This window comes from Cynocephalus volans, chromosome 12, assembly GCF_027409185.1.
Source record: "Cynocephalus volans isolate mCynVol1 chromosome 12, mCynVol1.pri, whole genome shotgun sequence".
In the NCBI taxonomy this organism is placed as follows: Eukaryota; Metazoa; Chordata; class Mammalia; order Dermoptera; family Cynocephalidae; genus Cynocephalus; species Cynocephalus volans.
This window is the reverse complement of record NC_084471.1, coordinates 55,075,720-55,103,059: the sequence shown is the minus strand read 5'-3', so window position 1 is coordinate 55,103,059 and position 27,340 is coordinate 55,075,720.

Here is a 27,340-nt window from a genome sequence, read left to right as displayed (position 1 = left end):
CCTCCCCAAACCTTAGCAGCCCATTTGAAAAAGAAAGTGATTCATACTTGAAGGTAACCCATATGTCATGTGTCTCTTTTTCTGCTATGATATTGGTCATTGCTGTCTTACTTGTCTCATCAGCAAAACAACAAAAAACAAGTGAGTGCCCTTCTGCTGAATAAAAGAAGTTGCATTACCCAAGGGTTGGGGGGAGAGAAGTTGTGTCCTGAGGGTGCTAAGGTTCAATGTTAGATTTGCTGATCATTTTGAGTTCTTTAAAGATGGTTGATATTGACCTGGAAGTTGGGGGTTGAAGGGAGGGGGTGGATAGTCATAGTTACGTGACAATAAGCCTAGGAGGCTCACCTGTTATTTGGCTGGTTATGCTACTGACCTCATGAGTGACATCTACACAGCTCCAGCTCTTCAGAAGGGGTCAAGCAGAGCACAGATTATTGTCCAAGAAAAGGTTGTAGGGAAAGTCAGGCATCAGGTGAATAGATGGATTGGATGATCATAAATTAAAGTTATGTGAATCCCAATTAAAATTTTGGTTTATTGTTGTAGTTTTTCATCTTTTATGTGTGTGAGAGAGAGATGTAAAATATAAAGCATATACAGAAAGGTACATGCATCAAACAACTGTGAAATCACTATTTCGGTCAAGAATAGAATATAGTCATTATTTCAGAAGTCACCCCAGGCCCCTTAGTGATCACATGAATTCTCTGGTAAACATTTCCTTCTGTTAATGATCTATCCCCTAAGTATGGATCTATAAGCAATGTGGTTTACTTTGCCTGCTCTTTTGGTAAACTCTATGTAAACAGAACCATACATTTGTGTGTTTTGCTATTTCTGTTCAACCTTATGTTACTAAGATGCTGTTAGATCTAGTCGTCCTTCATTCTTTCATTTCTGTGGCTGGACCCAGTTAGGGTTTGATGAGTGAAGGCTTAGGAAAGTCCTGAGGCCCCTTGACTGAGTACTTCATTGGTACTTCAGCAGGACTGATTACTGTGCGTCTAGGGTTCTGTTCTCTATCTAGTTTAGGCAGGTAGAAATTTATGACAGGTTTTTAAGCAGCATAAAGAATCATTGGAATGATGGACAAAACAGCCTCTAGCATAACCTTCCTCCGCCCTCCACAGCCACATGGTACTGGGAGCCAGGGAGCTCCTGCCTCTCTAGTATCAGGACTCCTCCGGCACCAGCATCACATTGCTGCTGCCTCGATCATGAAGCCACTACAACCAGAAACTTTCCTGATTAAGAAAACACCGTGATCATGAAGCCACTAATGCTACAGAGTCTAGAACCAGTCTGTGCCTGACATATACTGCACCAGCAAAATGGATGTCCCTTGCCTTTCTTCTTGATATCCTTGAAAGGTACCTATGCCAGTGATTAAACCTCTGCTGACATTGCCAAGAAAGACCAAGCACCTCCACGACATGCTTGCCAGCAGAAATAGCAAAGCAATATGAGGGCATTTGGTTTGCAGAGCCTAAAAACATCTGGAACCTTAGCTGAAGTAGGTGGGAAAATGTAGTCTTCAGATTTTCAGCCTCTGTTATTTAGGAAAGCACATTACAGCAATGTTTTTCAAATTTGGGATCAGAACCCATCATTAGTGAATCATGAGGGCATTGAAAGAAACAAAATAGAACAGGAAAGAAAATATCAGAGGGCATCAACTCAGTAAGGGTAAGTGCTGTTTCATGCAACTCACACATATGTGTATACTGTATTGTGATGTCAGATGTTTGTCTTATTGTGTGTTGAGTTTAAAAAAATGTTTGAAAGAAACTGAACTAGAAGGAAGGTAGAATAGATATTAAGTGCCAATCAACCATATCCATCGCAACTCCAATCATCGAGCATGGCTTAATGAACATGTTCAACAATGAGATACTTGGCAAATCTTGTTTGCTGGTATCTTCTAACAACCTACTTTGGAGTATCTTAGTGGTCTGGGTCATCCTTTCAGCCTGACCAATTCAGAGGCATAAGACACAATGCTGGCAGCTTGGATGAAATCCTTTCCACAAATTTCTTAAATTCACCTAAGATCAATTAAGCTTCAGAAAAGATAGGATTTGGCAGTCTGTGTGTCACATGCAACTGATAGGGTGCTCTGCTCTGGCTGAAACCACAGATGTCACAGATGTTTTTGTCCACTTGTGTGCTTTTTGAAGTCACCCTCCATAAGTCCCTTTGTGAACTTTTTGAAGCACAAATCTGATTATTTCACTCCCGATTTAAAGCATTCACTAGCACTCTTCGACTTATAGCAGTGATTCCCAAACTTGAGGTGTTTGTTAAGATACAGATTACCAAATCCTCCTTAGGGATCCTAATTCAGTAACTTTCGGATGGGGCCCAGGAATCTGTACTTTTCACAGGAAGCCGTAGTGAATAAAAACCAGACTCCTTAGCATAATCAAAACAATTTGGCCCACACCAGCCTGGCCTGCCTAAATTTTTCCAGTCTGTTTCTTCCACCCACCACCAGTTCTTCTTCCCTCCCTTCCTGCTGCACTTCCCTTCCCTCTCATCTCAACCCTTCCCACAAAGAATTCACCTTTAAGAACTTAGCTCCAATATTACTTCTACAGGAAACCTTCTCTTATGTGTGAATAAAGTTTTTGTTCTTCTGATACTGCATTTATTTTATAATGCATTATAATACATTGTTGTAATCATATTAAATTGTAATTATTTGTTGACATGCCATTCCCTCTACTAAAACCAGGAGCCTATTAGGTACACACACTGTATCTTAAGCTCTTTTATATCTCCAGTGCCTGGCACATGGTATATGCCAATAATATTTGTTTATTGAATGAATGAATAAATGGGTGAAATATGGATGGATGGTTGGATTGATGGGTGGATAGATGGATACAACCGCTTCTCTAAGATATGGTTTTTCTCTTGCTATTGATCCTCAATGGATATTAGAACTGTTACAGCTCTATGAGGTGACCTTCTACCATGATAGCTGGTGCCTTTGGGAAACTAAATGGGTTATGGGTTAAGACCAGATTCCATGGGCTGCACAATCATTGGGTATCAGGGCTGGTGAGTGGAGGTTTGATTAAGAACTGAATATTGGCATAGTATCCTAATATCTCCCTGCAAAATACTTATCAATTACAAGAGGAAAAACAATACTTGATGCTGGAGATACTTAGCAGACATCAATTTAACCTAGTGAACAAAAACCTCACTGGTGGTGAGACAGATTGTACTCATGTGTCTCTTGATGTGATAGCCCAAGAAAAGCACAACACCAGATAATTCCTATAAATAAATCATAGCCTGATTCTGGACACCAAAAATCATCAGACAAACTCAGAAAAATATCTATAGAATGAAAAGACAGAAAGAGTGAAGAACTGTTCCCGAGTGAAGAAGATTAAAATCCATGACAATTAAATGCAATGTATAATCCTGGGTTGACTACCAGACTAAAAAATGAAGGGACATTGTTGGGACGGTTGAAAAAATTTCAGAGTGTTTTGTTAACTAGATAGTAGTGTTGTATAGATGTTGATTTCTTAACATGGAAGTTTGTACTATGGTTATGTAGGAAAGTGTCTTTTTCTGGAGTAATACACATTGAAGAAATGGGGACTGATGAATCATCAAGTCTGCAATTACTGCTTTTTAAATTGTTTATAAAAGAATAATGATAAAATGATAATGAGGGAGAGAGAAGGAGAGAGAGGGAGCAAATGTGGTAAAATGTTAATAATTAAGAAATCTGGTTAAGGAGATATGGGAGTTTTTGTACATATCTTGTAAATTTTGCATATTACATTTCATTTTATATATAAATGATTGACTTTTGCTTGTGGCTAAGATGAAATAACAGGGATCAGATTACCTTCCTGCCTCAAACAAGTAACTGCCACGGCAGCTAGAGTTTATAGAACAGAGTACCTGGGACAGAGGAGAGAAGAATTCTGAAGGTCTGCAGAAGGTCCTCTATGTATTCTACAGAGTAGTGATCGGCACATCCATGTGAGAAAACTGACAAAGGCTGGAGAAAGCTTTAGAGAAAAAGTACTCAGCACTCACAAAGGGCTGAGAATAGTGTTTGTTCCCAACAGCCAGACTGGAAAATCTCATAATTCATAGGGCATTGGGTAGAGTACTTAGAAAGGACTTGCCTCAGTGCTAAGAAATAAATTACCAAGTCTAAATGCTGCTCTGGTTCAGCCTAACAAATCTTAAAAAGCAAGACCTAGAAGGATCAAAATGTTTCCAAGGAACTTAACTGCATCGGAGAACAAAGCTCAAGAATATTTATAGGTATACAAAAATATTCAGGATCAAACGAGGTAAAATTCACAATGTCTGGCATCCAATAAAAGAGTGCCAGACATTCTAAGCAGCAGTAAAAATATGACCCATAATGAAAAGAATAATCAATCAGTTGAAACCTACCCAAAACTGACACAGATGTTAGAATTATCAGACACAGACATTAAAAGAGTTATTATAACAGAATTCCAAAGGATAAAAAAATATAGAATTTATAAACATAAATTTTTTAAAAAATCAAGTAACTAGAGCTAAAAACTACAATAACTTAGATAAAAAATACACTAGATGGGATTAATAGCAGGTATGACATTAGAGAGTTATTAGAAGATTAGTGAACTTGAAAACAGCAATAGAAGCCACCCAAGATGAAACACAAAGAGGAAAAAGAAATATTTTTTAAAAATGGTAAGAGCTTCAGTAGCTGTGAGACAAATTTTTGTCATAATCAGAGTCCCCAAGAGAATTGGTGGTTGGGGTGGGGGCAGGGAGGAGAAAAATATTTGACAAAATAATGGCTGGAAAATTTCAAATTTGATGAAACACATAAGCTGACAGATTCAACATCCAACCAACTCCAAGAAAATTACACCAAGATATATGATAGTCAAATTTCTCAAAAGCAGTGACAAATAGAAAATCTTTAAAGCAGCCAGAGGAAAAACACGTGTACACACAGAGAAACACAGATAAGGAAGACAGGAAATTTCTCATCTGAAACTATGCAAGCAAGAAAACAGTGGAGCAACATCTTTAAAAAGAAAAGTAACTTGTCAACCTAGAAGTCTATATTCAGTGAAATAAAGAATTTTTCAATCATACAAAAACTGAAAGAATTTATCATCAACAACAACTCACAATGAGAAATGCTAAAAGAAGTCCTTCAAGCAGAAGGAAAATGTTACCAGATGAAAATATGGATCGACTCAAAAGAAGAAGAACCATAAATGGGAACTATGGGAAAGTATGTAAGATTTATTTTCTTACTATATAAATTTCTTTAAAAGATATTTTACTATTTAAACAAAAATTATAGCAGTGTACCGTGGGGTTTATGACATATGTGTAAGTAAAATGGGTGAAAACAATAGCATAAAGTCTAGGAAGGGAGAAATGGAAGCATGCTGCAGATCTGGATAATGCAGGAGGATTTTCAACAACTCTGTCAATAAATTTAACAATGTAGATAAAATAAATTCCTTGAAAGATACCAACTATCGAAGCTCACTATCAAAGAAGAACTAGACAGGTTGATTAGCCCTATACCTACTAAAAAATTGAACTTATAGTTAAAAAAATCTTCCTTTAAAAAAAGTCCAGGCTTAGATGGCATCTTTAGTGAATTCTGCCAAATACTTAGGGAACAAATATTACTAATTCTGTGCAAACTTTCCCAGAAAACTGAAGAGAAATAACTACTTCTCATCTTATTGTGGTGAGGTCATTATTATCCTGTTACCAAAACCAAGCAAAGATATTATGAGATAATAAGATAACAGACCAATATTCCTCATGAACATAGAACTGTACTAAATACTGTAGGCAATTGTAACATAATGTATCTGTGCATCTAAACATAGTTAAACATAGAGAAGAAAAATTTTAGCTTCATTGTAATCTAATGGGACAATTATCATATATGAGGGGTCTTCAAGAGGTTCATGGAAAGATTTGTATTGTCTTTTAATTCCATTTTTCCACAAACTTTTTGAAGTACCCTTTTACGTGGCCCCTTGTTGACCAAAACATCGTTATGTGGCACGTAACTGTATATTATCATTTGAATAGATGTTCCTATGGTTTGAATGTGTCCCCCCAAAGTTCATGTGTGTTGGAAACTTAATCCCCAAATTCATATGTTGATGGTATTTGGAGGGAGGCCTCTGGGAGGTAATTAGGGTTAGATGAGGTCGGGGGGTACAGCTACTATGATAGAATTAGAGGAGGAAGGGGACAAGAGCTGGCAGCCTTCCTCTCTCTTGCCATGTGATGCTTTATACCATGTTATGATGCAGCAAGAAGGCCCTCAACACATACAGCCCCTCAAACTTGGACTTCCCAACCTCCAGAACTGTAAGAAATGCATTCATTTTCTTCATAAATGATCTAATCTGATTTTAAAAAGCAATAATTTAAAATATGAAAAAGTATTAAAGAGCCCTTTAGAGGGAAATAATGCATGTTGATTGTTTGGGAATTGGCTTAAAGTAGGCATATTAAAAATAGGTAGAACACTGTGAAGTAAGAAATACATCTACTAAACACCATTGCAAAAGAGAAATACAATAAAAACAACAAAACAAAGCAAAACAAAACACCATTCTTACTCTAGGTTATGTATCTATAGGATAAAAGTTGTACATTAAGGCCACACCATTATAGGTAGACATAGTCTCACTTGAAAAAGGCGACCAGTCCTCAATTATTATCAGAAGAAGTGTATTCTCAAGAAGTAACTAGAACTATGAAGTCTGGCCTTAGGCAAACAGGAGATTACCCGTCTCTGCAGACTTTGTGCTCTAGGGTCTTGTTGGAGGGGACATTTAATATCTAACTGGGGGATATCCATCAGTAAGTCATTCCTCATCCTCCCAATAACTCTTCCTCAGCAGAAGTGTAGTGACTATCTGCCTGATGAGTTTGGAAATAGAAGCAGCTTCCTTTTCTCCTACTTCCTTGTTGGAACAAGCTGCCTTTAGGCCACGTGCATTCTCCTCTGTCCCTTCTTGATATAACTTTTTACAGGAACAGTCTGCTTCCCCCAAATAATGAAGAAGCCTGACATGATTAGATGCTCCCTGAACTGATTAGATACTGTCATGATTAGATGACTGGGTGAGCAAGTCTGTGATTCTAGTGTTCAATATTAAGAAGAACTCATCTCCACAGATTCAAACCACAATTTCCTAGATCAATTTTATCATTAAACAAGGAAGTACTTTTTGCCTTCATTTGTTGAATATTTTGTCTTATTTCTCAATTGCTTCAAAACTTAGTGGAGAAGAGAGTTATTACATATTGGGCTCTCTCAAAGACCCCAGTAAGTTTGGACTTCCAAGAGTCAAGTAGAGCTAACAGGTGCCTTTGCTACATGGAAGCAGTCTGTGGACTGGGCAGGAAGACATCCCAGAAAGGAGCTCTAGGTTGCAAGTAAATAACTGTGATTGTAGACTTTTTTTTAAAACAGGCTCCGGCGTTGATATCATGTTTTGACAAAGATTGACGCCAAGACCTTGTTTTCATGTTTGATTTATTAGGATATTAATTGAAAACAATATTCTCTCCTAGCCTTCAGTTGACAGCAGTTATGGAGCTGATAGCCATTATTAATGAAGTATTACCCTGAAAATGAGCCCAGAAGATCTCACACCACAACTTCTAGAAAACAAAAAACAATCAACAAGAACAATAAACTTCCATAATTTGATCAACTATTTTCAGGAAACAACTCCCTTTTCAGTTTTGTGGGGAATTATTAAAGTGTTGGACAAAAAGGTTTATCCTGTGGGTGGTGTTCTGACTACTTAGGTGCCTGAAGCATCCCTGGTTCACGTCCTTTCTAAGCTCTGGTTTAAATTTTTCTTCAGTTCATGGAGCCTCCTCACATCTTTCCTTTAAATTACTTTCTCTTCTTAGGTTAACCAGAATCTCCTTCTGTTGATTGCAACCAAAAACCTTAACCAATTAGGTTTGTTTAATTAAATGTTAAATTGTTTCCATTTACCTCATTAGAGCAAAAGGTACATTTCCAGATTTCAGGTGAATGAGTATGATGACTAAATTTAAGTGGACTGACCATGGTTTTCCCTCACGAAACTCAAATTTGTTGGAGATTAGGTGGGAAATATATTGCAATTCTCTATCTGGGCTGTTTTAATGGGAATCATTTTTTGGACTCTGATTCCATGAAGTTTTGTGTATCCCCAAAGTTTATCAGAGTGCCTGTCACATTCTAGGCACAAAGTCAAACAGCACATTCAACACATCCTTCTAGCAGCATCACTGCTGTGGTGGTGTTGTACCTTGAAGGCTAAGTTTTTTGTTAGAAAAGACTGTGGAGTGTTACTTTGCCAATTACTAAGATACCACATGTGGAGTTGGCATTTCTCGTTATCATCCACAAATCAGCAGGCTCACCTTGCATGCATGTTAAGTGAATTAAAGTTCGATTGCATATACTGCTGACCATCTTGCACTGGACTGTCTTTTTATGACCCAACTCTTGGGTTTACTTTCAAATGAAAAAAATAATCAGAGTTCCTGATGCCAGATCATTTGAACTGGACAGTAGTTTTGGACATTTCTTTTTTAAAAGTATGAGCAACATATTCAAAGCATCTGCTCAAAGCCTTTACGCTTTGTATCCTTGATCTGGTAGCAGATTGTAGAATAATCCTCTGCCACCCATGTAGGGGTGGTTTGCCTGGACAATCTGCAAGTATTACAGAGTCTGCATTTCTTACCCTTGGAATTAGCGAGTGCTCTCTACCTTCCTGCAGGTGATAGAGAGCATTTGTGTTAGAAACTGTCTTTTTACTATCTAATATGTGTAATAATGTAGTTTCACTGTCTTCTCTGAGACATTACAAATACAAAATCCCATTCAATCAATGGGTACAGTTTGCTTTAGGCCATCCTGCAATTTGCCATCTGAGAAGCCTCTAAATTGCAATGTTAAGATGGCAGCAAGATTTCTCCCGTGCAATATAAGTAGCAAGTTTTCAACCAGGTTTTAATTTTTTTGTGTGTGGGGTTTATAGTTCTGAACAATGATTATTTTTAGTTTGTACACTGCCAATAATCCCATGAGTTCATCAATATCCTAGTCTGATTGTGAACCAGAATACTTCATATTGTGGTGAATGTTTGAGTCCCATAGATGGTCAGAAGCAAAGTGCACATATATTGAAGGAACCCCAATGTTGTTTGCTTCAAGATAGTTTGAAAGCCACACCTGATCCTAGAAATCCCAGAAAACAGGATAAGTGATATCATGCTAGTCCATATACCTTCAAACTGTCATTTTTAAAAAAGTACAGGTTCCAGGGAGTGATTATCAGTATTTTTAAAGTATTCATTGAAGCTTATCAGTAATTTTTAAGAAAGGACTTATATTCTCTGTCTTCTAGTTGTGTTTGATTTTTTTGAGATAAGATATAAGAAGAACAAAACTGTTAACCATAAAAGACAAGATTGATAAATTTGACACATTAAAATTAAAAACTTTTGTTCATTGAAAGAACCAAAAGAGAGTAAAAAGACACAAAAGGAGAAATCCAAATGACTCATAAATATGAAAAGGAGCCCAAACCTATCAGTCAATACAGAAATACACGTTAAAATCAGAGCAAGATACCACTACATAACCACAGATCAGCAAAACTTTAAAAGTCTGATAACATCAAATAGTGGAAGGGAAGAAAGCAGCAGGACTCTTACACAATGCTGGTAGAAGTGCAATTGATAGTTTCTTTAGAAAATTATTCAGCACTATCAAGAAGACATGTATATCTCATGACCTGCAAATTCTGCTCCCTAGAGAATTTTTCACACATGAATACCAGGATACTTGCTTAGAAGCACATTTTTAATAAAAACAATCCAAATGTCCATCAACAGTAGAACAGATAAATACCATCGGGGCAAATTTATACAATGGCATACTATATAGCAATGCAAAAAGCAAGGGGAAAAAAACCCTTCTGTAACAAAAATTCTTAAAAACATAATTTTGATAGAAGCCAGACTCCAAAATACAGAGAGCAAGATGCCATTTATACAAAGTTCAAAACCAGACATGTTTAAATTAACATATATTGTTTAGGGATAGACCCTTAGGAGATAAAAATACAAAGAAAAGGAAGTGGCTTCCAAAAAGTCAAATTACATGGGATAATTCCAATTTTTTTGAATTTATTGAGACTTGATTTGTGACCTAATATGTGATCTATCCTGGAGAATGATCCATGTGCTGATGAGAAGAATGAATATTCTGAGGTTGATGGGTGGAATGTTCTGTAGATATCTGCCAATTCTAATTGGTCTAGAGTCTTGTTTAGATCTTGTGTTTCTCTACTGATTCTTTGCCTAGATGATCTGTCTAATATTGACAGTGGGGTGTTCAGGTCCCCTGCTATTATTGTATTAGTGTCTATTTCCTTCTTTAGGTCTAATAGAGTTTGTGTTATAAATCTGGCTGCTCCAACATTGGGTGCGTACATATTTATGATTGTTATGTCTTCTTGATGGATCAGTCCTTTTATCATTAAGTAGTGTCCCTCATTGTCTCTTTTTATGGTTTTTAGTTTAAAGTCTATTTTGTCAGATATAAGAATAGCTACTCCAGCTCATTTTTCTTTTCTGTTTGCATGGTAAATCTTTTTCCATCCTTTCACTCTTAGTCTGTGTGAATCTTTATGGGTGAGGTGGGTCTCTTGTAGGCAGCATATAGTTGGGTCCTGCTTTTTGATCCAGTCAGCCAGTCTGTGTCTTTTGATTGGGGAATTTAAGCCTTTTACATTAAGAGTTGTTATTGAAAGGTGTTGATTTATTCCTAGCATTTTATTGGTTGTTTGGTTGTCTTAGGTGTCTTTTGTTCCTTGCTTTCTGATTTACTGTTTGGTTTCTGTGTTTGTTGGTTCCTTAGGTTGTAGATAGCGTTTTTGTTTGCTTGTTTTCTCTTCATGAATGCCATTTTTATTATACTAGTGGGTATTGATTTTTCTTGGGTTTTTATGGCAGTGGTAGTTATTTTTCAGGAACCAAACCCAGTACTCCCTTGAAGATTTCTTGTAAGGGTGGTCGTGTGGTAGTGAACTCCCGCAGTTTTTGTTTGTCTGAGAAATATACTATTTGCCCTTCATTTTGGAAGGATAGCCTTGCAGGGTAGAGTATTCTTGGCTGGCAATCTTTGTCTTTTAGTATTTTGAAAATATCATCCCATTCCTTTCTAGCTTTTAGGGTTTGTGATGAAAAGTCTGATGTTAGCCTGATTGGGGCTCCCTTATAGGTGATTTGACGCTTCTCTCTTGCAGCTTTTAAGATTCTCTCTTTGTCTCTGAGTTTTGCCAATTTGACTGTGACATGTCTTGGAGAAGGCCTTTTTGGGTTGAATACGTTTGGAGATCATTGAGCTTCCTGGATCTGAAGATCTGTGATTTTTCCTATACGTGGGAAGTTTTCTGCCACTATTTTGTTGAATATGTTTTCAATGGAATCTCCATTTTCCTCCCCTTCTGGAATGCCCATGACTCGGATATTTGAGCGCTTGAGGTTGTCTGATATCTCTCTCAGATTTTCTTCCATGTCCTTGATTCTTTTTTCTTTCTTTTTGTCTGCTTGTGTTATTTCAAACAGCCCATCTTGAAGTTCAGAGGTTCTCTCTTCAACTTCGAGAAGCCTGCTGGTTAAACTCTCCGTTGTGTTTTTTATTTTGCTGAATAACTTCTTCAATTCAGCAAGTTCTGCTACATTTTTTTTCAGGACATTGATTTCCTTGTACATTTCCTCTTTCAGATCCTGTATACTTTTCCTCATTTCATCATGATGTCTAGCTGAGTTTTCTTGTATCTCATTCAGTTTCCTTAGAATTATCACTTGAAATTCCTTGTCAGTTATTTCAAGGGCTTCTTGTTCTATAGGCTCTAGAGTTTGAGATTTATTAACTTTTGGTGGTGTACTTTCTTGATTTTTTGTATTTCTGGTATCTTTTTTTGGTGTTTATTCATTGTGGCAGGGGGTTTCACAGTCCACCGGTTTGAGACTAATGACTAAGTAGGATGTTGCTGTGGTTGCCAATTTGGTATGGCTCCCGCCGTGACTGCTCAGTTGGCCTCTAGTGCCTTGTGTGTGTGGTTGCCTCGGGTCTTGGGCTTCTCCGGGGAGCCACCTTTCTGGTCAGCTTGGACTCTGCTGGGCTGGTGGATCACGTACCACAGGGTGTGTGATCTCTGTTGAGCTTTCACTTCCTGTGCAGGACTTCTCCCTGTTCCGTGTGCTCTGGCCCAGGCTGTTGGATCGTGCAGTGGCGACCCCACAGGGTGTGTGGTTTCTGATGAGTCTCCGCCTCCCTGGCCGTACGTCTCCCCACTCTTTGCGCACTGTGCTGGTCTGGGGCGTGTCTTCTGCACCCCTCGTCTATCAGCTGGGCCTTCAAGACCCTGCTCGGCACCGCCTCGCCCAGGAAGTCTACCGGGTTTCTGCTAGGCACAGACGACCGGTCACTCTGGGTGCCTTTGTAGCACTGTGTAGATCTTTCTCGGGTCTTGTTCACCTTTGTATCCCCCCGGCATAGACCGAATCTAGCGCCCACCTGCAGCCTGCTCTCCGGCAGGTTCAAGCGGACCTGGGAACTCTCCTACCACACTATTCCCAACCAGAAATTGGTTAGGCTTTTTTTCCGAACTGGTGGCCGCAGAGATGGTATCTGCCTCCCAGTAACAGGAAGTTTACTGGGGGCCGGAGTCCAGGGTGTGGTGGAGTGACAGTCGGCCTGCCCGTACTTCCTTGCCCTCCTGACACTGGCCGGGGATGCCCCACGCCACCAGCCCCGCCAGAGAACTGCGGAGGGAGTGGGAGGGGAGGCCAGCCCGCAGGCTCCGGAAAGCCCCGCGCCGGGCCAAGCAAGTGGGAAGGCTCAGTGACGGCTGAGCCTGGCAGAGCTGCCAGCACCTGGGAAAATGGAGGCAGCCCCGGGGCGGTGAGTGAACCGGTGATGCAGGCGGGAGCCAGGTGGGTGTCAGCCCCCTGAACAGAGCTGGGCCAGGGGTCACTCACAGTGCTGTGCCAGGTCGGGTGCTCACTCTCTGCCTCTGGTTTGTCGCCTTCCCCGTTCTCGGCCACTGCCGCCTCGGGCTGTTCAGTCGCGGCGCGGCTCCGGCGCTCCCAGGAATCTTCTTTAATGCCGGCCTGAAACCTCAAATCCTGAATAGGGCATCTGGCCGCCTTCAGCGTGGCCCTGGCCTCCGGGATCCTGTCTGCATCCACAGCAGCCCCGGTGCCGTGTTCCCTGTTTCGAGACTCGCTTTTGCAGCTAAGAAACAGTTCTTTTCCTGCTCCACACTTCAAAGCTGTTGCCTGTAAATGAGGCAGCCTCTCCTGCCGGGGGCAAAGTGGCGGTCAGCCCCCATGACCGGCCAGCAGCTGCGGTCTTCCCTTAAGAGATGGCGAGAGGAAGGTCCACAAGTTTCCCGGCTGCCTGAGGCCCAGTGGCCGCCTTTTCCACCTCAGCTACTCCGCGCCAACTGCCACAGCCACTGCCATCTTGAAACCCTGGCCTTATAAATCAGGCAAGAGGTTTTAAATAATAATTTTTAAAATAGTCCATAAAGAGTTAATCTGCATAATCGTAATAGAAACCATTGTAAATTATATGAAAATGTTCTTATAACCTAGCACTGTCAATATTCATCATTGAATTTTTTTAGTTTTTTGTTTGTTTGTTTTTGCTTATGGGAAGATTTATACTTGTAAACACCTATATTAAAAATAAGAAAAATGTGAACTTTTACCTTAAAATAGAAAAAGAAGATCAGACTAAACCAAAAGCAAATATAAGTAGGAAATTAAAGACTACAACAAAAATATATGAAATAGAGAACTGAAAAACAATAGAGAAAATCTGTAAAACCAAAAGTTGATTCTTTAAAAAGATCAACAAAATTTTCAAACTTTTATCTAGACTGACCAAGAAAAAAGAGAGAAGACTGAGATTACTACAATCAGAAATAAAGCAGGAAAAAAAAAAAAAAAAGAAAGAAAGAAAGCAGGGACACTATTACCTTGTCATGACAGTTTTATGTGGTAGTAAGATTTAGTTTCTTTCTCTTTCTCATTGTCACTTTTCTTCTACCAGTGTATTTTGTTCTTCCTTGTGTATTCATAGTAGTGATTGTAGTTTTTTGGATTCCAGATACAAGACTCCTTGAAGATTTCTTGGGGGGGCTGGTCGTGTGGTGGTGAACTCCCACAGTTTTCGTTTCTCTGGAAAATACACTATTTTCCCCTCATTTCTGAAGGATAGCCTTGCTGGGTACAGTATTCTTGGCTGGCAGTTTTTTTCTTTTAGTATTTTGAGTATATCACCCCATTCTCTTCTGGCCTGTAGAGTTTCTGTGGGGAAGTCTGCTATTAGTCTGATAGAGGCTCCCTTATAGTTGACTTGACACTTTTTCTTCTTTTAAGATTCTTTCGTTGTCTTTGAGCTTTGCCAGTTTGACCATAATGTTATCTTGGAGGGGATCTTTTTGGGTTGAATCTGTTTGGGGATCTTTGGGACTCCTGGATCTGAAGGTCCATGTCTCTCCCTATACTTGGGAAGTTTTCCATTATTATTTCATTGAGTAGGTTTTCCATGCCTTTTCCTTTCTCCTCCCCTTCTGGAACACCCATGATTTGAATGTTTGTGTGCTTAAGATTATCTGCTGCCTCTCTTAGATTTTCTTCATTTTTTGTAATTCTTTTTTTTCCATTTTTTTTGTCTGCCTGGGTTATTTCAAAAAGACAATATGTGAAATAAAAAATTCTTTCTTCTGCTTGTTCTAGCCTGCTACTTAAGCTATCAGTTGTGTTTTTTATTTTGTTGAGTGAATCTTTCAGCTCCATGAGTCCTGCTACATTCTTTTTTAAGGAATTAATCTCTTTGTACATTTCCTCCTTCATATCCTGGATTTTTTTTTTTCTCAGTTCATTATGTTGTATAACTGAGTCTTGTATCTCACTCAGTTTCCTTAAGATTGTTGCTTGGAATTCCTTTTCAGTGATTTCAAGGATTTCTTGCTCTAAAGGGTCTGGTATTTGAGAATAACTGTATTCTTTTGGTGGCGTCATGCTTTCTTGGGTTTTCATATTTCTAGTATCTCTACATTGACATCAACATAGAGATGTTTATTTGATTAATGTGACATTTTTGTCCTCAGAAAGATATTCAATATGAAAGCATTACACACAGAACTTTACTACTTCAAACCTACTCTGGCTCCCCACCATCTAGCCTGAGTCTAAATTTACTGTATCCTGTAAGGTCAGGAAGGCAACCAGACCAAGTTTCCCCTCTTTTCCTCCAACTCCACCCTCATCAGCCACTCTCCTCCCTGGAATACATAATAATAATAGTTCTTTCTTTGCCTAGTCTATTTTAAGCCATCAACAAATGGAAGGCACTCTTCTGAACCCTCTATTGAAGCAATTCCCCGGAACTGCAAAAAAAGGCCATCTGTTGTCTTAACTATCTGTGGAGCTGAAGGGAAGGCTTCACTTAATGCTCTTCAGCAGAGCAATAGGAAAACATCCATCACCCAGTGACAGGTTAGTGTGACTGTCCTAGCAGACGGATGTCTGCAGTTGCACACATTAAGGAAACAGAGTTGATCATCCCAAGGATACAATAAAATCTCAGAACTCCAAGAAATGAAGAACTACTGCAACGGGGCCAGATTCTTCCAGAATACAAAAGCTATTTCCTAATTGTGTATCTGGTGCATTCCAAATTCACATTAAACTTTCAGGCCTTGCCATTGCTGACTAGGTTAGTGCTCTGAGGTACCAGATGCATCAGGCTTTTGACCTTTCAACTCCCAGAGTAGAATTAGCAAAACAGTTCTGATTGCTCACACTATATGGAGGCAAGCTGGGTTTGTGAGCCTAAATGGAAGCCCTGGGAAAGGGGTGAGAGTCATTCTCCACAATGGGACTGATATATACAGGATTTCTGTGCAGTAACCTAGTTTGTACCACTCTTCTCTAATCTCTGACACCTAAATTTCCTCTCAATCATCTTCTAATTTGTCCAGAAAATAAAATATTGAATCTTCTTCAGTTTTACACTATTGAACCTATAAACCCACTTTTACCTACATCCATTTTTCTACCTAGTTATAAAAAATAACCACTGTCAATATCTGTGGAGCATTCATTACATGACAGACGTATCCTGAGTACTTTACACATATAAGGTCAATTAGTTCTCAGACAGCTCTGTGAAGATGGTAACTGTCGTCACCATTTTATTGATGAGGCCACTAAACAACAGAGTCCAAGCAACTTGCTGAGCCACACAGCTGGGCAGTCTCAGAGCCAGGATTCAAACACATGCACTCTGACCGCAGAACCCGCCTTACCTACTGCACTGTACTGAATGAGGAGACCCACTTGTATTGAATAATGCCTCTCCTTGTGCTCTCATGTCATCCTTTGGTAAAGATTTCTTGGGCACCCACTCTGTGCCAGACACTAGGCTAGGTTCCAGGGACATAAAGATCTGCAAAAACAGGTATTAAACAAGTAGTCATGCTAACTCACATGTAATGAATGACAAAGTGAGGAAGAAATACACTACTAAGAGCACACACAAGGGTACTTCAAAAAGTTCACGGAAAGACTTGTACTATCTTTCAATTCTATTCTACTATGAACTTTTTGAAGTACCTTTGTATGACAAAAGGAACTTACCCTAGACAGGGGGATCACAGGAGGCTTCCCAGGAGAAGAGATGTTTAAGCTGAACAATGAAGAATGAATGGGAGTTACCTTGGGGAAGACGAGTAAAAACAGTCATTATGGAGGGAAACAGGAGACATCAAAGATGAGCCCCAGGCTCGTGGTTGGCTTCTCTGAAGACTAATTACTCCCTCTTTTCTGAACAAGAACATGTAGGCAATTTATTGATCTTTCCCTTCGGCTGGAAGTCATTCATTATATAGTATTTTATATATTTTGTATATTTATGTATAAATATATATGTATATACAAATATATACACACACACACATATATACATCTACGCGTGTGTGTGTGTGTGTGTGTTTGTGTGTGTGTGTTGTGTCTCCATCCAAAAGTAGGAAGCAAGAAAACCAACCCTGAAATATTGAGAAATGGCATGGTGGAGGAGGAAGAGCAATGAACCAGGGGCAGAAGCACATGATTTTAGTCCTGGCTCAGCCATTAACCCACTTGGCAACCCTGGCCTCGGTTTCTTCATCTGTAAAATGGAAATATTAGGACTTGCCTTGGTCTTCCCCCTACAATCAATGTGAGGATTAAATGATACAATTCACAGGGGGAAAAACTTTGAAAACATTCCCATGCTTTGGCTAAGAGGTTTGGGAAGTGCTAGTTAAGTGGAGATTCCAGGGAAGCTTGCTTCAGTTTCCTCTGCATTACTGGATTTCTTGTTGTGAAAAAGTGTGTGTGCTTTGTGAACTAGAATTTCAGAGCCCCAGATTTCCTTAACAAGTACAGCATATGTCCCCTTTTAACAACTTCACATTTCACTTAATGCTCAGTATTTCTGCTTCAAAATGAATGCCACGTAGCCCACACTGGTCTTAACTCATTTTGTGTCAGTGATTAGTACAGCTGAAATAGATTGGGAAAGGAGAAAAATGCTGTTCTGCTTGATAAAAATAAAGTACATTCTTTCAATAAAGAGAAGAAGTAAACAGAAAGCAACTGACTACGAAGAACGAGGGTAGTCTAACAACTACAGAAGGGAATTTAAAATGTGGCATTGGAGGCCACTGGCTTCCAGTCCTAAGTGTGACATATTGAATTGTGCGACTTGGATGCACACACACACACACACACACAAATGCTTATTTTCTATACACATCTCTTGGCATGAACATGTAAATATATATATACTTGTATTCATAATGCACCCCTTATAAAGTTCAGAGACTGAACTATGCTAGTGTATAGTTTTACACTTTAAGATTATTTTCTGTTATTTTAAAACATTGCAACTTGTGTCTGCTCTAAATTTATTTCTATTGCTTTAAGTCAAGATTTTTAGTTGTATGTAGCAGACAGAAAGCCATTCTAGGAGGACAATTTATTAAAAGGCTTTTGAGTAACTCATGAAATTGCCAGGTGCCTCACAGAACAAGATTCCAAACTCTGCAGTCAGAAACAAGGCCTAGAATCAAACTGAAGAACTGCTCTGGTGAGAACATTACAGCTGCCTATGGTACCTGTGACTTCTGCAGCCACTAGCTCTGAGCACTGGACACTGCCTCTGGCACAGCCAGCCTTGCTCACTCTGCAGCTGCCACCACTGCCAGAGTCTTCCTCGCCATCCAAGCTCCTTGATCATGACTTCTAGTTTCTAGGTCTGCAATGGGTACACATTGTTGGGGGAGCCTGGGCCCTAGCTCTAAAGAGATTTGGGAAACTAAGAGTATGCAGCATTTTCAGCTTCTGTACTAGTTGATGACATGACATTCCACCAAGAATCCTAAAGTGGGGAATTCTATAAACACGGATGAGGAGTTCGGATGCTTGTTGGACAACCAAAAAGAGTGACAAATGTCTACTGTGACAGAGTGGTGCTAACAGATAATCGCCAATTCCAAAGACAGGGGTCTGGGACTGACTTTATTCTCCAAGAACGTATTTAAAAAAGGAGTTTGTAGTCCTACAGTGAACTCCTGGTCTTAGGAGAATTTGCACAGTCTCCCAGGAATACCCTGATAGATCATGCCAGTAAGAATGCAACATAGCTGAGGCCTAAGGAGCAGCTACTTCCATGCAGGTTTAAACAACAGGAATCTGATTAAAAGACAAAAGTGTAGGCATTGATATAAAACATATATGTTTTAATTGAACTATCAAAACACCTCACTTCTTATCAACAATGCTTCTAAAAATGGCCCAGCCACTGTCTCTAAGAGGAGATGAATTTTACCAAAAGGCTGTTTGGCTTCGGAGAGTTCATAAAGCAAGCACTTGTGATGGGCTGAGGAACTTCCTATCTTCCACTACACCATAGTGGGGACAAATTCATTAGGTGAATTGTCAAAAACTAGTCATTAAATGAAATGTGCTCTGCCTTGGGTCAAAGATAAAAAGGCCTATGGCCTCTTGAATTGCCACATATTAGACCATTTGTAGTAGTTCCTTTTTATTCTTGAGGGGAAAGAAAAAGTCAACAGCCTCTGTAAAAGTGGTAGTTATGCTCTTCCAGGGGCCACCTCCTTGATGCTGGCGGGGATGCTTAGTCAGGTCAGGGGTCCCAGTTAAGCAAATCTCTGGGAAGGCCTAGCCTGGGCATAGCCAGTGTGTCCTTGTGCCAAGATCTTCCCAGAATGAGTCTTTGGAGGATTTAGGTCTCTGAGTGTGGAAAGCGGGTTGGGCGCCAGCACACCTCCAGAGACACAGAAACATTTGGGCGCAGTATCTCACAGCCTTCTTTTCTCTCTCTCTCTCTCTCTCTCTCTTTTTAACCTAGTTTCTATTCACTCTTTGGAAAAAAATATTTCAGTATCAATTTTAACATCCCATGATGGCAGAACGGCCACCTGTCACCTCTTGCCACAGATCAACACCCACAGTCCCCCCAGAGTCTCTGACAGAAGGTCCTGCTCGCAGAGGAAGCAATTCAGCGGGCCTTTGGAAGGCAGCCGAGCAACAGCAGGAGGCCTATTAAATCCACAATTTTAGACTCTCGGGGTGGGCATTTTCTCGTAGCGTATTAAGTAACACACCTACTCAAGTTTCTGTGTGAACTCAGTGGACAGCTGCCCTTTCAGTGAGAAGTGAATGCCAGCACTCTGTCCCCCGCCCCCACCCTCCCAAGTTCAGTCCTAGACTCTTCAGAGAAGCCTGGCCTGAAAAGAGCAGTGAAAACAGTAAGAATCCAGAATGAAGACTCCAATGGCCAGGAGCCACCCCGTGATGGAGAATTCTAGATGCTTGGGGGTGCACCGCAAAGTCACAACCAGAGAAGGACTGAATTTACCTTTACAAAATAAAGATAGAAGCCAGCCGTTAGAAGAATCTACTCGAAATGCATATGGCCTCTGTTTTATGTTCACCTTTGAAGAAATACCTGGGACAGAGTGGGAAATCTTGGTTCAGAGGACAGATTCTGGAGGCAGAATAATGTGGGTTCAAATTCCTTAAAGAATTGGCACAACTTTGGACAAGTCTTGCTTAATCTCTCTAAGCTTCATTCTTCTCTTTCATGATAAAAACAATATAGTGTCACCTCATAAGGTTGTTGTGAGAAATAAACGAGATAGTAAATGTAAAACAGGTGAGACCTACAAAGCACACACTTTACGTATCAGTGATTTTGGTGTTTTCATGAATAGTGGTAGCCTGGTGTGGTTAATACGTCCCTCCTTCCTCCACTTGGTGGATGAGATATCTTTTCTTTTAAGGTAAGGTCATGTGCTGTTCACATTTAATATTTTATTTCATAACATGTTTCTATTTAATGAAAAACTTAAAAGAAAATTTCACTTTGTACCTCTTGCTTTGTGCTTTGTGAGACAGATGCTCTCTTCATAAAATTTCTTCCTGAAACAGATTCTGATGGAATTAAATAAGAAGAATTCTACGTGAGTGGCAAAATTTAGTATGCCAAAAGGGAACCCAGAACGAAAGGTAAGTAATAAGAGGAAAATGTGTGGAAATATCATTTACAGGAAGACTCCTTTCCCTCCTGTCTAGACTGAGTAATGTAACAAGACCAATATAGAGTGTCACAGAAATGCTAAGGCATGCTGGAAGTGACGTACTTGAGTTCACCTCTACTTTTGTTGTGCTTCGCCTCCATGGTGCCGAGGCCCGCTTTCTGCAGGGAGGTAAAAGGGCATGAAATATAGATTGTCAGGCCATTGCGAACTGAGGAGTGAGAGGTACTTAATAAGGATAAAATTCATCCTGGGCTTATTGTATTGCCCTCTTCTGTCTCAGAGTCTCTTGTATCATGAAGTAAATTTGGCAAGAAAGTAGAAGAAAGAGAATCAGTTTAAATGATGGGGCAGGAAATCTGTTCCTGGGCAATTTTTGGCAAGTTTGACATTAAACAAGGAGTGAGATAATGCGACTAGCTCCGTAATTCTCCAACTTTCTTATCCTTTATCCCTTTAGAGAGCCTACTGGTTTCTCCTCTTAAGGGGAGAGCTGTAGAAATAGCTTTCCTTTGTTTACCTCAGAAGGAAAATATGCTATGGGAGGCAAGAGTAGAATCTAGGAGGCCACAGAAAGTGAAAATAAGGAGGCGGGTACTGGAGAAAAAGAGGCCTTTGGCAGATGTGTGATTCAGAAAAGGGGGAATGCAGGGTGGTAATGTGGAAGAAAAAGCATCTACTAATACATTTTACATCAAATTTCTGTTCGGATTTTGGCAGCTCTGACTTCTTTAAATCTTTTGGAATTTCCCCACAGGCTTTCAACATACTGTGACTCCCAACTTGAAAACATTTGACAAAATGGATTATCAATAAACAGCAGAAAAACACTGCACTCCAAACTTGAGATTAAAAATGCCTTTACTTCAGACATCTCCTACTTTAAAAAAGAAACCTCTTTCTTCATAGGGAACATTAAACAATGAGAACCAATGTATACATTGTTACTTTTTAAATGAAAATCCTATTCAGATGCACACTCAGGTTTACAGGGGATCTGAAATGCTTCCAATTGCCGATTTGGAATTTAGAGCAAATCTTAGGCTCATAGACACCTAGGTGTGGGGGGTACCACGGAAATCATCTCATCCAGAGTCCACCTGTGCAGGAATCCTTTACATGTGTAACTCCCCTATTGGATGGTAAATGAGCCTCTGCTTGATCTTCTAGACATGAAGAACTCAATAATTCCCAGCACATATCATTCCTTTGTTGAGAAGATGCCATGTCAGAAGGTTCCTTTTTGAGTTAAATCTACCCCCCTCTTCACCCCAATGTTTACTCATTGGCTCTAGTTTTGTCCTTTCTAACTTTACATCATAATCCTACAATAAAAAACTCTTCTGCATAATTGCCCTTAAAATATGTGAAGACAGTTCTGATTTCCCTCACTAGTTTTCTCTTTTCCAGGTAAAGAGATAGCTTCCCTTTCTGCACCCATTCTTCAATCAATACAATTTCCAGATGATTCCCTATCCCCATAACTTTGTGGAAGTTCCTTTTTTCCCTTCTTCCCCCCCTCCCCCTTTTAAAGGGCAAATTTTCCTAGAAGAGCAAACAAGACATTCTTTTCCAAGATCTGATTGGGCTTAACCATTCCATACACATTATGGCATGTGATAGTGGACTATAAAATTTTTTATTGCTTTACATTTGAATAGAGGATGACTGCATTTGTTAAGCAAGCTCTTTCCAAACAAGTCATAATAAAAAACTTTATAGCATCCCACTTCATCACATAACTTTTTAATGCTTCTCCTTTTGTTTGGTTTTGGTTCTGGTTTTCATTCCTTCTTCACTTTTTTTCTCCTTGAAGTATCAGAGTTATTCTAGAAATTCCCATGGAGAGTTTCAAGTTGGAAATCTGGTCCTAAAAAGTCTTTTCCTTGAGACCCTCTCCTGGGTTTGGGCTGTGAATCAGACTCTGTGGAAATAATGATGCCATCCACGTGGTAGGGCCCAGCGCAATGCATATGTGCAGTCTAAAGTCAGTTTATATATGGCTTGAAATTGTATCCCAGGGTTTGGAAAATGTAGAAGTTTATGTGATGGATATCATGACCACACATGAGGTGTTGTGGAGATACATATGTATCTTAAAATATACATATCTACAAGAATATACTTATCTGTATATATGTATAATGGAAAACTTTAAACTATCAAAGCCTTCAGGCAAATATTTTATAGCTATCTAATAGTGGGTATTTATAACTTAACCTCTTGTCTTCAGAAGTTGAGATTTGGCACTGCAAACACCCAGTAAATACTAGCCATGATTAGTGTAGGAACTTCACGCCATTGGCATGAAATCATTAAGGTGGTCTTACTTTAAACATTTGTTCAAATGTGTAGAGGAAGTACTAACGTTTTTAAAGCACCAAGACAGATTTTGAGATGCCTTTCTCTGGGATTCTGATTTTAAACATTTATCTTTGGGCTTAAAAAAAAGCCTCTGCCTCTGAAAAGAAAAGGATAAATTAAGAGACTTAAAGAATCTTTTGCTCTTCATCACCCACAGCTTCTCCCTGAAATAGCCATATTTGTGGATATGCTGGGAAGAAGGTAAGCCAGTCAGTTTAGCTTTAGTTAGGGGAGACTCTGTAACTACTTTCAGGTATCCAATCGGGAACATTTGGGAAAGCAGCCTTGATTAAAGACAGCGAACATCATTTCAGGAAGGGGAGTCGTGCCTAACTAATTTGTTGGAATTCTTTGAGGAAATCGCTGCCCCAGTGAGCTGGGTGGGGGCAGGGAGGAGATTATAGACTGAGTTTCTCAGAAAGAGCTCTACAGAATTCTCCACTGCTGGTTAAAATGTTTAAGGTCTGAAGTCATGGAAGTGTAGGGCAATTGGCATATTGGACTAAAAACTGGCAAAAAGGGAGGAAAGAAAGAGTAACTGTGGACAGAAATGTGTCGGCCTTGAAAACAGGATCCTAAGAGGAATTAGAAGAGAAGCTGCCCGTAGCATTTGAACCTGAGCTTTCAGAGGACAGGGAAGGTGTCCTTCTGGGAAGTTTATGAGGCCAAGGGGTAGGGGGTAGGGGATGGGGAGGCCAAGAGAGAATTCAGCTGCAAACGGACAGATTCTCTTTGTAGGGGCTTTTCCTCTACTTGGAAGGGCACTGTATTATTGTGTCCTGATTGTCAGCCTGAGCTACCTGGCACATTTCTTTTTTCTTGAGAATCTCCAAAATAAATACACTAAGCAATTCTATTTGATTTAAAGCCTAGCATAGCATGAACCAGAGCGATCTGGATATGTGCTAAAATGAAACTTCCTTTTCCCCTTTCTGAAGTTGTTTAAAAAGATGAGAAAGAATTCATCGAGCATCATTTTATACCTTACTGTCAGTACTTTAACATTCTGTTGCTTAGAGACCAACAATTCTGACTGGGGATTACGTACCCCTCCCCCCCACATTTCCCCCTGATTTGACTGTTCCTCTGCTTGTTAGTGTCTATGGCAGGGGACAGGGATGGAAAGTGAAGTTTGATCAAAATTAGTTATTTGTTTTCAGGCCTTGTATACTTTCTACAAGACAAGGTGAAACTCTAGGATAGTAACCATTTAACCTTCCTTTGAGTGTTTTATTTTGCAATATTACAAGAAAAAGATCCCCTGCCCACATATACCCCGTACAATCCCCCTCATGAATTCTGAATAAAATATGGGTTTTCTCTGAAAGAGACAACCAATTAAATCTTTGTTTAGTATTCGATTAACAAGTATGGGGAAGGGGAGTATGGAGAAGGTAAATTTTAATGAAGAATGTGGGGGGATGTTTTCAAGAAACCAGTGCTCAGGGGCCAGACAGGTAGCACTAATGAGAAAAGAGGTGAGTGTAAGACAGCAGAAATAAGGAGGCCATGGGCCTGCAGAGCCCACACTCCAGGGAAAAGTTCCACATCCAAGATACCTGGAGCATAGACTTGCCATGCCAAGCCTTCTGCATGCTGAATTAAGCCCTTGGGCTGCATCTGTGGGACACCTGGGTTAGAGCCATGGTTTCCAAGCTTTTGAGGATGAGGATCACTTTTCAATGTAAAAAAAGTGATGATTCTCAATACAAAACAAAAAGTTTTGGTGCATTATTGTTATGTGTGCAAGCAAGTCTTATGGTACCCACTGGGCCTGGTGCTGTGAATATGAGTTTGAACATGGAATAGCCCCTCCCCTAGTCTAGTGGTGACCAAGTAAAGAGGCGATCACCAAAGAGTCCGGTTGCTGATATGACAGACGGGGGCACATGGTGCAATGGGGTCACATAGGAAGGGCATCTAACTCAATTTTGTCAGAGTTCAGGGATGACTTCGCCAAAGATGTGGCAACTCAGCACATCTTTGTAACTAAAGTGTAAGTGGCAGTTGGCCAGAACTTAGCATATTCCTTAACTTTAAGGAAGAGAGAACAGCATGTGAAAAGGTTCCAAGGTGGGAGAACAGGTTTCCCTTCAGGAAATGAGTAGAGCTAGCATACAGTGAGGAGAGCGGTGAGAGTTAGATCTAGAAAGGAATGCAGAGGACGATCACTGAGCAATCCAAGTGTGTTATTCAAACGTCATACTTACTTCTCTTTAAATTAAGGACATGACAGAAGTCTTAGAGAACCTGGCAAGAATTCCAGGGTTCCCTCAGGTTGGAGGTTCACACTAGGAACTGTGGAACTGTGTAGCCCGGTGTACTAGTTTGCTAGAGCTGTCATAACAAAGCACCGCCAACAGAGGGGCTTGAACAACAGAAATGTATTGTTTCACAGTTCGGGAGCCTAGGAGTCTGGAATCAAGGTGTCAGCCAAGTTGGTTCCTTCTGAGTGCTCTGAAGGAAAGATCTGTTCCAGGCCTGTCTTCTTGACTTGTTGATGGCTGTCTTAAAGTTCACATGATGTACTGAACCCTGTATGTGTGGCTGTCTCCAAATTTCCTCTTTTCATAAGGACACAATTCATATTGGATTGGGGCCCATCCTAATGACTTCATTTTAACTTTATGACCTCTGCAAAGCCCTTTCTGCAAAATAAGGTGACATTCTGAGGGGCTGAGGGTTAGGAATTCAATATATGAATTTTAGGAGAAACAATTCAACTCATAACACCCCAGTTAAGTTGCTCAGAGAGTTGGGAGACCCAGAGCATTTGGTGACTTGCTAGAGGTTTTTGGGTACCCAGAAGGACAGGAAGATGGAGAGACACAGCAAGAGAAGAGGAAGGGAGGGAAGAGGCTGCAAAGTCCAGACTTGGCTCTTTTCCTACTTTTGCTGCAATTTGGCCCAACTCCACGATTCTTGACAGGCTGGCTGTACCAAACCACGGGGGGTAATCGTTGCTTTTTATAGATAAAGGAAAGGTTGAAGTCACTTCCTTTCTCTTCCTTTACACTGTCTAACAACCATATTGCTAACAAAGAAGATCTCCTTCTAAATGCCTCCCCCTTGTCATGGGAGAGCCCAATCCAGACTTCATTTTGACCTTGGCTTTTGGCAAGAGTCACCTAATCAGAGCATTTCTCAGATGAGATGTGCTCTCCGCATCCTTCCCTCCCTCAGCAAATAGCCCCTTCCTCAGGGCTCAGGCGAACTTGGGCTGTCAGTATTACGTAGTGTCAAAAAGACCACTGAGAAGTAGCCACTCATCCATTCAGTGCGGACAAAACAAATCAAATGAAACAAATACCAAGAAGGCAGATTCCGGTTCTATGTGTGGAGCCCCTCAAGAGAGGGGAGTTAATAAAAACCAAACTCCTTGAGGTGAATTTTGATACTTATTTTTTAAGGCTTGTTTAGGCAGAGCAAAATTAAACTTTCTCTGTGCCTCTGTGGGCAGCATCTTATTAATTGTCTTGAGGAATTCTCTGGAAAATGTCAGTTGATTTGAACTCTCCTATTATTTTTATTTAATTTCCAGATGTGCTCTGATGTTCTTTGGAAAATAAACCCTGATGATTAATATCTCCAGCAGTGTTCAATCAGTAGAGAATCTGGGACTATAAGTGTTATTTCTCCTTATTCTCCAGGTCTACTTAATCTCTTTTGTTCCTCCTTTCAATAAGAGATGAGACTTCATTGTACCAGATAAGGGAGAAGAAAGCAAGGTTTTTAAAATGAAGAAATGGGATCTTTCTGAAAAGCAGGTGAGGTGGAATGGGTTTTCCTTCCCTTTCCTGGTGACTACCCACTATGGAGGTAAGTAAGATGAGAGAAGAGATACTTTGGAAATATAACTCAAGGGAGAGAGGGAGTCACCTGTTCACTTAGAATAATGAGGTAAAAGAAAAATGCTAACTGCAGAAATGCCAATTTTGTCAGTGAAAAAGGTCTGAGGCTTAAATTTTGCAGGCTTCCCTTTGAGGCCAAAACACTGTTATTAAGATTTCTGGCCCTTTCCCCTTCATGGGCAGGACCTGAGCTCATTGACACCTCTCCACAGCAGTGGATTTGGCCTTGTCTGGGTGTGAAGTCTAGCCACGCAGAGGCCATGCAGGGAGAAGAGCCCAGAGGAGAGTTTTCTGACGTTCAAAGGAATGACCAGGTGGTGTTTCCCCGGACCCAGGACTAATGCTCCCACCTTAGGAGACAGCACAGGGGCGAGTTGAATAGTCTGGAAAAGTCACTCC